The sequence below is a fragment of the Habropoda laboriosa genome, unplaced genomic scaffold, assembly GCF_001263275.1.
Source record: "Habropoda laboriosa isolate 0110345459 unplaced genomic scaffold, ASM126327v1 scaffold186, whole genome shotgun sequence".
Classification (NCBI taxonomy): Eukaryota; Metazoa; Arthropoda; class Insecta; order Hymenoptera; family Apidae; genus Habropoda; species Habropoda laboriosa.
Window position 1 is genome coordinate 103457 of NW_017100427.1, and position 12564 is coordinate 116020.

Below are 12564 nucleotides of genomic sequence, written 5' to 3' on the forward strand. Positions count from 1 at the left end.
CTCTTGTAATCTCTAATCGATTCTCCTAACTGTAGAAATGAAAAATGAGGCTGTGAGACTATTTTGCCGTTTTACGCTGCTACCCCCCCGTTTTTTCTATCCTCGCGAGGTAAAAATGTGTGTGAAGCGCGTTTTTCCGTATCCATCCGTCACAGACCGCAGCCTGATCCTGTGATATTCGCCACGCCTTGACATAACGCCGCCAGAAATCGTGATTTCGTGGTTAAAGGGTTTCGTTGCGAGCCTCGTGAACGTACGCGACCATTTAAACGAGCTGCAGCCAGTTTTTGTGAACTACGGATTGAGAAGATTTTTGAGTACTTGCAATGGATAATTGTGGCAAATTGTGGGTGTTTTAAGGATAGGTTCGAAGCTATTTTTGTTGGTATAATAAATAATTATCAAGGTTGTAGTGGGAAAAAGTGGGATTTTTAGTTGGTAATATAGTGAAAAAAATGGAGATTTTTAATCGGTAACAGTGACAAAATTGGAATCTTTAATCGGTAATATAGTGAAGAAAATTGAGATTTTAAATCAGAAATATAATGAAAACATTGAGATTTTAAGTTGGTAATATAATGACAAAAATTGGGATTTTTAATCGGTAATATAATGAAAGAAATTGAGATTTTGAATGAGTAATATAATGAAAATAAATTGAGATTTAAAATCTGTAATATAGTGCAAAATAATTGGGAATTTTGATGAGTAATACAACGATAACAAGATCTGTTATATATTCTAGATATGTTGATGTAGTCTTCATATTTTTATTACCATTTTTCAATTTTTTAATATACAATGAATCCTGTTTGTAAGGTACAATTAATGAATAATTAATCAAACAATAATTATGGCTGTTTGATTACTGTAAAATTTTCTGCAACTTTTGTATATTATTTTATAAGTGTTCTGAATGTTCTTAAATTTTGCAATGGAAATCTTGATAATTTTATATTACACTGAGCTCCTCAGTTTAACATTAACCAATTTGAATCATCCAATACATTGATTGCAAGTACTTGAATAGACACTTGACCCAAAATAGAATTATTCGCATTTTCAAGCTTGAGAAAATTATCAAAAATCTGTCCACCATATATTCGACATGTTGAAGGATAGTAGCTGAAAGATAATTAAGAAGTTTTCAATTGTCCTGTTTCCCGAAAATTGGCGAGAAATTAATTAACAGCACATTGGCAGAAATTTCGTAAGAAAAATTTTACAGTGTATCAAATATTACGTGATAACATATGAAATGACCATCTATTTAACAGAACAAAATTATCAATTAAATTACACTAATAAAAATACGTAAAATCGTTCTCTATGAATTTTTTTCATATCTGTTTTGAATCGTAAAAAAGTTCTAAGAATATTGGAATAAAAAAATTGACTTCAAATTGACTGAATTTTTGATTCCAAATTTCGAATTTACCACATTTCCAAATTTCAAATTTACCAATTTTCCAAATTTCCAAATTCCAAAAAATTTCTCATCTCGACTGTTTTTAGGAAGAAAATGCAAAGAAATCTCTGATCCAATGTAAAAGAAAACACCACCTGCTATTCCCTCTGCCATAAATGGACATTTTACATGTTACTACTCGATACCTAAATCACATTCCACTCGTGGAACTAATTTCTTCTCTAATCCCGATTGCTATCCGCATAGCTTGCAATTTTCCAGTGTCGTCAATTAACGCGAAAAGTGCGAACCTGTTAATATTGAATTCGGAACTCTTCTAAAACACTTGACGGTGAGAGAGACTGTTCAAACGATCATCGCTAAAAAATACACTTAAAAACGAAAACGAAAAACCAAAAAAAAAAAAAAAAAAAACACGAAAAAAAAAGAATAAGAACTCACATATGTATATGTATAGTGTAAGCGAGTCGAGATTGGTGTTATATTTTAATGTAATGTGTAAAAAAAAAAAAAGAGCAAATAACAAAAGACAAAAAAGGTATGTGCGCAGAGAGATTTAAAAAGAAAAAAAAAATGAAGAAGAAGAAACCATTGGACACATACACACACCAGTACTTAGACGTTTATCGACACAGTATTGTAAGAGAAACTATAGTACGATGTGCACCAGCTTTACGATAACCTGAACACCCTCCATCCCCTATTTTTCTTCACCATCATCCCTTCGATCGTTGTTAATGTATTAACGATAACGGGGCCGACGCTGTGTACATTGCAAATCGAATCAATCTGTACGTCGAACTTGATGCGACCAAATAGAATTGTCGACCGTGCAATTTTCGTTCATTGTACCTTCCCGAATTCCCGATCCGCGGAACGACGTCTTCCGTTGTTTAATTCAATCGAGAGAAATTACGGTTACGTGAAGTTTTTTATTTAGATTGTTTCAAAAAAAAAAATTGCTATTGTCGGGAGATTTTTTTTTGCATTGATGATAACTTTAGGCGAGAGTAACTTTAAGATACTTCTAATTGGTATTTATACTGTAAGGGACAAATATTGGTATTTGGTATTCTGAATTCTCGAATATTACATAATTAATGTTTGGAAGCAAAGTACTGAAATACTGGTATTCTGGAATATTCGAATGTGGTACTTAATATTCCGATTAATATTAAAAAATTCTATTACAAAAATCTAATTTACGTTTAATTTGATTGAATTAATTCGAATTAATCGTTAACGGTCGAAAAATTGAAAAAAGAAAGAACGAAAACTTCGGAATACGTTCATTCCGATCAATCGGGAATTCGCGCTATAATAACGTAGAACACCTCTTCGGGCGAGCAAAACGAAAGAAGTTAGTAAGAAAAAGAAAAAAAAAAAGAAGGATTGATACTAGATTATAAGGATTTTACGAATTCTCTGTAGATCCGTAGATCGCTGTGTCACTCGCTCCGGTACTAGGTGACCGGAAATAGGAAAGCCTATTTTTTCATTGCGTGATTAAAGGCAGAAAACGTGTTTAGAGTCAGTTCCCATTCAACTGATATCTATTCGGATGAAGTCTTATGTAAGACTACGGGCACGATGCAAGGACGATTCGCGGGATGCTCTGCTATTTTGCGGTATCCATTACCGATGCTCGCGTGATCAAATTATCTGAATGTTTTCACATTAATCGCGGAGAACCGCTATTTCTTTTCTTTACCATTCGATGTCTAACCTAACCCTCAATTTATAGGGTGGAAACGAAATGAATATTGTTCTCTTAACGATACACGCATAAACGATTGCAAAAGTTAATGTTTTAATACGATGTAAATAAATTTATCAAATGGAAGATTCAATATAATAATCTGTATTCGGTATATTTGTTACTGAATACAGATGTTTATTGCATAAACATTCATTTTGCATTCTACGATTTGTATAGTCACAGTTTTGTTTCGAAATGTAAATCAATTCTAACCTCACCACTTTTTACTAACGAAAGATTGAAAAGCTTACGTGAGAAAAATGTTTTATGAATTGTAATTGAAAATGTATTAAATTTTTTTATTTCTGGAAAGGAAACAGTGTAAAAATAAAAAATTGAAGTGATGAGTGTTGAGTAAAAAATATTATATAACAGAATTCAAAATGAATAAGTATGCTATTTAATATACGCATTAGACTACCCTGGGTATAATGTCTTACGAATTGTCAATAATCTCTAAATTATATTTCAACATCGTATTCACTTTGAGATACAAAATTCATATTACAATTTACGAAATAATTATTACCTGGTAATGGTTGAAACTAGTTGCAAAATAGCAAGGAACATCAAGCAATTAAACTTGAATCGTCTTGACATTGTAGCAACGCATTTCTTCGATCACGATCGTAGAACCACACCAATTTACTATTAATAATTAAAATGAACGTATATCACTTTAAAAACTATGAACGTATTTAAACACTTTAAAAACTAATTCACTGAGAAATTGAACATTCCGAAATAAAACGATGTAACGAAATGGCGGTTAAATTCTGTCAAATGCACCTATCGATAGAGTTACAATCGAACGACGAACGTTCGAAAGTATCGATAGATGAAACGTCACATCCTAACCTCAATCAGTCAATCAAAAAGTCAATCAAAAAAACGTTATACCTCAAAACCTTAACTTTAATACAATCGTCAATTTTTCACAAATACAATTCCTGAAAATTGGTCACGGAAAAATCGTTCCACGTTAATCGTGCGATGTACATAAATACGTCACTAACGAGACCAGTTTTCAACCAATCACAGGGTGTGATTACGATCGCGATCGAAACGATGTTTTCGAAACCGGGTGTGTAAAGTAAAAGTAAGATAAACGAGAGGCGCTTAGGCGACTTTTATTTCGTGTTACGCATATAGAGAACGATTAACACGTTGCCTCGACGAATATTCAAATTCCATTACTTAGATAATAGTTAGCGATCGAATTAGCGTCGTACCTTTTTCGCGCGCACTGGTGCTACTATGCACGTTGCACGGAGAACGCTTTTCTGTACGGTGTGCTCACTCACCCGTGGACATAAACACAACACAATAGGCTCGACACGCGACCGAGAACGACGAAATCAAAAAATAGAAAAAAAAAGGGAAACAAGATCGTATTACACCGACGAGCGTGTTTGTGGGAGAAGTTCGGTCGTTGCTCAATAATAGCTCACGTTACCCGTCTTCTTAGCCGGAATATTCAAACTGACGAGGAAAAATATCGCGATCGAATAGATTTTTCACCCCTCATTTTCTCTATACTTTCTTCCACATACATACTTGTGTCTGAATAACGCTTAAATCGAGCCGGTTTTATTGTGACAGCCTCACGACGAAGCAAAAATTCCGTTTCTATTTTGCAGACACTTTTCAACAACACCGTTGTAACGAAAGTCTTTATTCCACACAGAAATCACGTATTACACACGCACGCACACATCCGATCGCAGGCGTACGCACTAGTGGCACGACGTGCTTAGGCAGTGAAGAAAGATAAGTAAGAAAAGCAAAAAAAATATATGATAAAAAAAAGTATAGGTAGGAGATATATTCCATGTAATTTCTTCGAGAAGGAAAGCTAATCATTCTTTGTTTTCTTTCGGTAGAAAAAAACTCGTGGCGTGAAATCGCGCGCGGTATCCCATGTTTATTGCCAGGAGACAGAGTAGTACTGTACTACTTTTTCGATCTCGTAGGGCCATCTGAGGGCTAACACGATAATTAAATTAACGGAGTATGTACACCGGAACTGTGTCGTAAACCGAGAGATGACTTACTGTGTAATAGTATTATTTTGTAAGCAGTCAATAATATTAATAATTATCGGAAGTAAGCTACAAAATACCGTATCACCCCAAGAAAGAAAAAAAAACATTCATGTATTCTTTTCGTAAGCTCGTCTCGTCTCGAGAGTACCTATACCTCTATTGTTAAATATTATACATACTGCGATACTTGCATAGAAGTTAATACGAGTATGACTTAAACAATAAGGTGTGTACATTTTAATTTTTATGAATATAATAAAAGTATAATTTAATGTTCTGCCTGTGTCTACTGTTGTTCGATGCAAATATTTCCTCTGTTAAATTACGTGTATTATTCTTAGGTATTTAGTATAGTAATGTTTCTATCTAAATTACGAGTGGTATTTTTTTATTTAACTATATACACTTATTACTTCATCGTTTCGTCTATACTTTATATTCAATAACTGTTATTTTCTTTCTTTCTTACCAGCATTTTCAATATGAAGATTATGAAGAAACAAAGTGATAAAAAAAATCCCAAACTTGGAAACTGTGACTCCTATCTGTGAATCGTTAACAAAAAAAAAAAGCTATTTAAACGTACAATGTTTTAATAACCACTAATTCAAACACTAACCACAACATTATATTGCAGTTATCAACAATGTCGACCACTTCGTACACTGAAAAAGACGAGCGTCTCGAAGAGACCAACAGAAATTCAGTCAGCTGATTATACGCTGCTTAGCATAAATATTAACGCTGACAGCGTCACAACGAGCATTCCACACTTCCGGCGACAAACGAAAGTGCATCCTTTGTCGAGGCTGCTCCTGAGGAAGAAAGAAAGAAAATCGAACTACGTATAGTATAGATGGGCTTGCCGGTGACTCTCTACCTGCACGCGTGCGCTCACGTGACCGCATACACGTGCAGCCGCGTGTATGGGCGTGAAGCATGCTCGCCCAATTTAAATATAATAGGATGACTCCTGTGGGAATGTCGGTGACACCGGACCGCAGGATTCCAAGGTCCTTTTTGTCCCGTGAAAGAAACGAAGAGAGAGAGACACGTCGTCGTCGTCGTCGTCGTCGTCGTCGATCTCTTTGGACAGAGTGCAAATATCCAGAACACGCTGCACACGCGAGTGCACTCGAAGAGATCTTTTTCATCGTTGAGCAGCGGCGATACAGATGCGATAAGGACACGAGATGTCTGCGACTAATATGCCACTTGGACCGTGTGCCACTCAGCCGTTGTTTGCTTGCACGTAAAACGTACCATGAATTCCCGCGTGCAATCATCGTCGTCGAGCTTTACCTTGGTCGCGTAAATGCTTGCCTACGTAAATACAGGCTGCTGGAATAGAGCTATATAAACACGCGTGTCCTACGGAGTCTCTGGAACAGACGCGTTCGAGCGGCGACAGGAACGCTGTTTCGCGGAAAACACCACGAACACTTAATTACAGGGATATTGATTACCCGTGTTCCATAATCAACGGTAATTACTGGTTGCGATTCATTTTTTTTTCACTGGAACTAACCGAGAGACACGATGATACGTTTGTTTGATCCGGTGGGTAGCGAGATGTTCAATTGGAAATGGTAAAATAATAGATTGGAAAATTTAATGGATCCACTGAGAATTGTGGTGGTTACGAAAGTGATTTTGTAACAAGGTATTAAGAATCTTGCAAAAAATATAGTAACTTGGAAGAATATTATTAATGAAATTATAACAAGTTTATTAGTAGGGAACTGAGTTAATGATCAGTTGATAATAATGATATTTCATAAAAATTATATAAATAAAAGTAGATTTGAAAATGGACAATCATCTGGAATTTGCTGAAATGGAAAGTGAAAGAAGCACAAGAATAACAAAGTTCAAAATGTTTACGATCTTGACGACAATGAATCCAAAAATAGTATTACACATTTTAATAAAAGAGAAAAATATTTTTATGTGACCTCTAAAATGAGTGTGTTTTTTGAATTATGCCTCAATATACATAAATTTGATCTCAAACCAATGGCATTAACATGGTCAAAGCTTTGATAAGCCAAAATAAGCAGAAAGTATTGAAAAGTGAAATAGAATAAAAAGAGTTCTCATTAAAAATTATATAAAACTGTTATTTCACATAGAATCCATAAATTACAGAATTCAATATTTCAGTAATCACTTGCTAAAATATAATTGAGGTATATATATCAAAAGTGATTCACTCACACGACTAATAATTACAATTAACTGTCTGAAAGCAAAGAAAATTTCCTACCAAAAAAAAAAACCGCACCAAACTGAAAAGCAAGCAGATCCAAACCTCAGCATCAGGAAACTTCTCAAACGAAGACCTTCAATCGTTACGAAGCTAAACGTACCGGCAGCAGGCGAAAGAAATACACACACTCGAAACGAAGAGTAAAGAAATTGAATTGAGATTGTCGAGCAACGGCAGCGGGATGAGCTCGTGGAAAGAGGTGAATGCACGCGGTCCGAAAGTTTCGTTATCGGTGTTCGAACGGGCTTGGGATCATCGATTTTTCGCCAGAATTCCAAGAAGCGTCCTAGGCATTGACATTCAGCAGCCGAGGGGAACGTAGCTCGGATGTAACGCATGCCTTCTTTTGCTTTCACGTCATGGCCGTGTTCACGGTGTAAGAGCGAGTTCGCGTCTCTCCTCTCAGTTTCTTTTTCTTCTTCTCTGCCTCTCCTTCTTGCCACTGTCGACACGAGCCTATGGCCGCGGACTGTTGTGCGTTCTATACACACATAGAGAGTGTCTCGTCTCTGCGTGCAGGTTTCGAACGCGACACGCGGGATCAGTGAACTTGCCCATGGCCAGCACAGCCAATCGTCGTCGTTCCTTCGTTCTCTCTGCCTTGCTTCCCTTCGCGAATCATGCACAGAGAAGATTGCTATATTGTCGATCGTCGTATAAACACATCGAACAGATACTTTTTTTTTCTTCTTTTACTAACTCCCCGTTCACGGTGGTATCGCACGGGGTTACGCTCGTAAAAACGAAGTACAAAGGGGAAGAGGTTTTTAACACCTTGCTGACCATACCGATGCAACGACGTGTCCATTGGCAACAGGATGCATAAATCACTAGCGATGACTCCGATTGATGCTAAATCGCCGATTCGAGATAGCCGTTTAATCGGTGGGTACTTGTTTCGATACGTTCGTAGAGATTATTGAACGACTTGGGGATTAGCTTGGTAGCGTTTATGGGGAGTGCGTGCTGAATGGGTTTAACAGTACGTGCGACAGAAATACATTGTGTAGGAATTTTTTTAGGTGGTTCGATGTTTTTGGTACACGATATTTGTTAGGATGAAAGGAATTGCGAGAATAGTGGAAATGTATGGCGGTACTGAAGGGAGTTGGGTTTGATTTTTTAGTATTGCATGAACGATTTAATGGTATCATGTTTGTAGTACTATCATTAGTAGATAACAATTAAAAAATGTTAGAATTGTTAGAAGAAATATTTTAATTACTGTGGAATTTGATTTCTTAAATTTGATGCTGCTCAAGTATTGCATAAATGAGGTTTATGTACACTTCAATTTTTTGATGATTTAACGGTGTCATGTTTGTAGTATTATCATTTGCAATAACTGGAAAATTATTGTTAGGAGAGGAATAATTTTTAGGAAATAAAAATTTGCAATCGAAAAATTAAAAATAGGCACAACGAAAATCTAAGGCCTTGATAATTTTATTACGATATTCTCCTCCGAAAACGATCAGATCGATGCTAAATATGAAAGTAACCCAAATAGATAACTTTCAACTTCGATCGGAAAAATTTCCTTTTACGTCAGAGATCGTAAATTCTAAGAATATATTGCGTAAAAGTAGGAACACCTGCGATCTTTTACAAGAGCAAATCATTTAATCTTCTCGTCATGTGTGTGGTCAAAGAACAACACATTGTTGGAGAACGTTAATTTCCGTTTGCGATTGCCGGGTGAATAAGCTTATGAGTTGCGCGAAACCGTGAACGTTCTCGCGTATGTTCTATCACTTCGATAGAACAGTTTATATGCAATAGTGCATTTTTTTAATAATTAATAAATAATTAGCATTACTTAAAATAATCGAAGAATTTTTTATTCAGACTCTATTTGTTAAAACTCTGAAAAACTACTCTAATATGCACAAATAATCTGCACTAGTAACTGCCTTACAGGATCAAATTTGGTTCGCTGGTCGATGGTTGGGTACAATAATGTGTGGGCCGCTGCCCTTTTTCCCGCTTTTATACGCTTCTTCGGCCGTTAGGGCCCTGCAAGCCGTGGGGTGGGGGTGCAGCCTGCGCTGCTCCTTGTCTAGGGCCCCCTGCGGTTCGGGTCTCGCGGTCGTTGCCGTAACAACGCCTTACAGGAATAACCCGTAAAATTGAATAAGCAAATTAAAAAAAATCACTCTGGTTTAATTATCCTACTTGCAATTTTTAAATTGTCTAAACACAAGAAATAAGGTATTTTCATACTAAATTAATTAAAAACCCTGAGCTAGTCTCAAGCTCCTTACCTCCCTCAAATTACCAATTTAGCCCTGAGCCTTAAGCATACTTTATTCTATTTTATTTACTTCAATTTCGACGTTATTAATTTTACGACCTCACAGTATCCCTTCCACCGACTATTACCATACTGTCATTTCTGTATTTCAATTGTAAGGAAAATGAAAGAATAGACGCGTATTTGATGCTAAAAGCTTTATTCGTGAGGTGTGGGTTGGCTTGGTTAAACCGTTACTCTTCGACTGTCTAAGCAAGACTGGCTTTCCGGCTGGGAAGGCCCCTTTGTCCCGCCGTTCCCAAAAATGCGTCACCAAGGGCCTCGAGGGTTGGTCGCCGATGTTCGTGGCGTCTTAGTCCTCGGGCCCGATATCGCCTGCTCCGATTACTATAAATGCCCGTCTCGACGGTGCCCTCGATTCCTCTTACACAATCTCTTATCTCCATATGACATTCGCATACGACTCGCAAAAGAAGAAGTTTCGAAAGAGTCATCTCTTTCGCGATTCTACTCCTCAATATCTTCTTTGTCACAGGCACCAGCACACGCGTACAGAATCGTTCCTCGAGAGGCACTCGAAGGCACACGAGGGGGGTCCCCCGAATTTCTGCCGCGTTTCCACGTAACGACAGCGGGCCAGATGAAAGAAAAATGTTCGCGAGCGTGTCGCATTCCGATATATCGCGAGCCACGTTCGAATGCATTTATGCCGGAGATGTGGCCAATGTAGATCTTGCTGCTCGTGTTTGGCTGCACGCGCGTGTCGAACATGAATCTTCTCGCGCGGTTCTTTTTTCGCTTTTTCCTTCTCCTCTGCACGGTCGTTATTCCGTTCGACACCGTGTCAAATACAAATCTGAACGGCGCCCCATGAACTTGATACACGGCGAACGTGATCGGAAAAGACGGGGAACCAGCGATCGTTCGTTTGTTTTGCAGCGGGTGCGGCGCCGTTCACGTGATCGCTGCACGTGTATCACATAGTTGTTTTAGCTCGTTCATTGGTGAACTTATTTTATCGACGCTCCACGGGGGTTTTCTTTTGCAAACGAGGTTTCTCAATTAGTTTCAACGAAATAATTGCTGGAAGTTGTGGTACTCTATCTCTTAATAACTTGGAAGTTATGGTACTCTACCTCTTAACACTAGAACTACCTGTCGAGTCAAAATGACCCATTAGCAACTTTCCAAAACCAGTGAATGTTCGATACACAGCAAGTATTACCTTTTCGACATTGTTTTCTGCTTCTATTTGTACCGATCTAATCTAATTGTTCGTTCACACTTTAGTTACGTAAAAATTCAGTTTTGGAATGTCGCTAATTTTGACCCGGTTGGTAGTTCTAGTGCTAATAACTGAAATCAGCGCCATTCGGCTCGGAAAATTTGGTATCGACTAGAAAAATGGCGTTAAAGTCCGCCGTATACCATAATCTTGCGTTGAATTATTTTAAAAGTAGCGAATAAATAGTATTTACGTTCTTTTATTTAGAAACGTAAGATTTACTATTGGTACAAAGAAAAATGATCAACGAGGAAAACATTTTAAGGGAGTTCACCACCCTGAGGCGTCTAAAAGTAGGTACAGTTTGGGAATTTTTTTCGTAGGTAACTACTACATGCAAAGTTTAAATTTTTTCAGAGCATGTAAATGTAACCTTCAGCTGCCTTCTCCAATTTTTAAAAAGAACAAATGTTACAAAATGGAGGAGTTATTCGCTAAGTGCGAAACGACAAGGACTGACGTTTATATACGATAGCTTCAGTTCTCTCTGAGACATTCCACTGTGTCCAGTTAAAAAAGACACACTGTAGATATTATCCATTGTATAATACATTTGATACCATTGCACAATTGCAATTATTATAATTTAGTTGGTCGCCATAAGGACTCGAAATTCGATGATCTAGCAGCAGAAAAATGTTACTCTACTTAGCATATTCCCGAACGGTTCTTCGATGACCCGTTTAGGCACTTTCACAAACTCTCAATCATTCATATTCATACTTCAAGTGATACTTCCATAAAATGAACTAACACAATCTCAAAGTTCACTCACATTTTTCTCAAAGCTACTTTAACAAAAATAGTGAAATAAACGTTCAAGCACAGCAACACCGAGCTACCACCAACGCATAAATTTTCCGACAAGAAAGGTTCTTCCATAGTTTTCGCGAAAGACGCGAGATCGTTAGATCGTTGATTTCAGTGAAGCTCAGACGCTTTGATATTTCGATCACGATAAAGACAGAGGAATAGGAAATGTTCCTGGAGTTATCCGGACACGAGCTCGTATACCTGTGGTTTGCTGTGCGTAACCTAGCGTTTGCATATAAAAATTAGATATGCCATAGACGGTTTCTGAATGAAACGTTGAATTATTCAAACGATTTCCCGGGCCGCAAGGTCGGCCGCGTTACTGGAATCCCTTCGTCTGCTTTTCGAAATGCCGCCAGCACGCTTAAAAACCTTCGTCTCGAACCGGTGAACAGAGCGTTTCGTAGGTTGCTCGTTGATCTTCGATTGCTTTCCAGCGTGAGAATAATCTTTCGTCGAGGACTTCGATACTTTCAATCAGAAGCATTGAAGTTATTGCAAACGATACGTTTCTTTTAGAAATGATAGATTTCTTCGATTTTTAAAGCGAACGGTAAGAAAGAAAATTTTGCAGGAATGAAATTTGGAATTATTCGGTTTGAGATTCAATCTCAGAGAAGAGGCGAACGATAAAGAAATAAAAATTGTAATTTTATGGTAAAAGTACGGTGATGTCAAAGTCAAATTTTGGTAACAGAAAAAGAGGACTG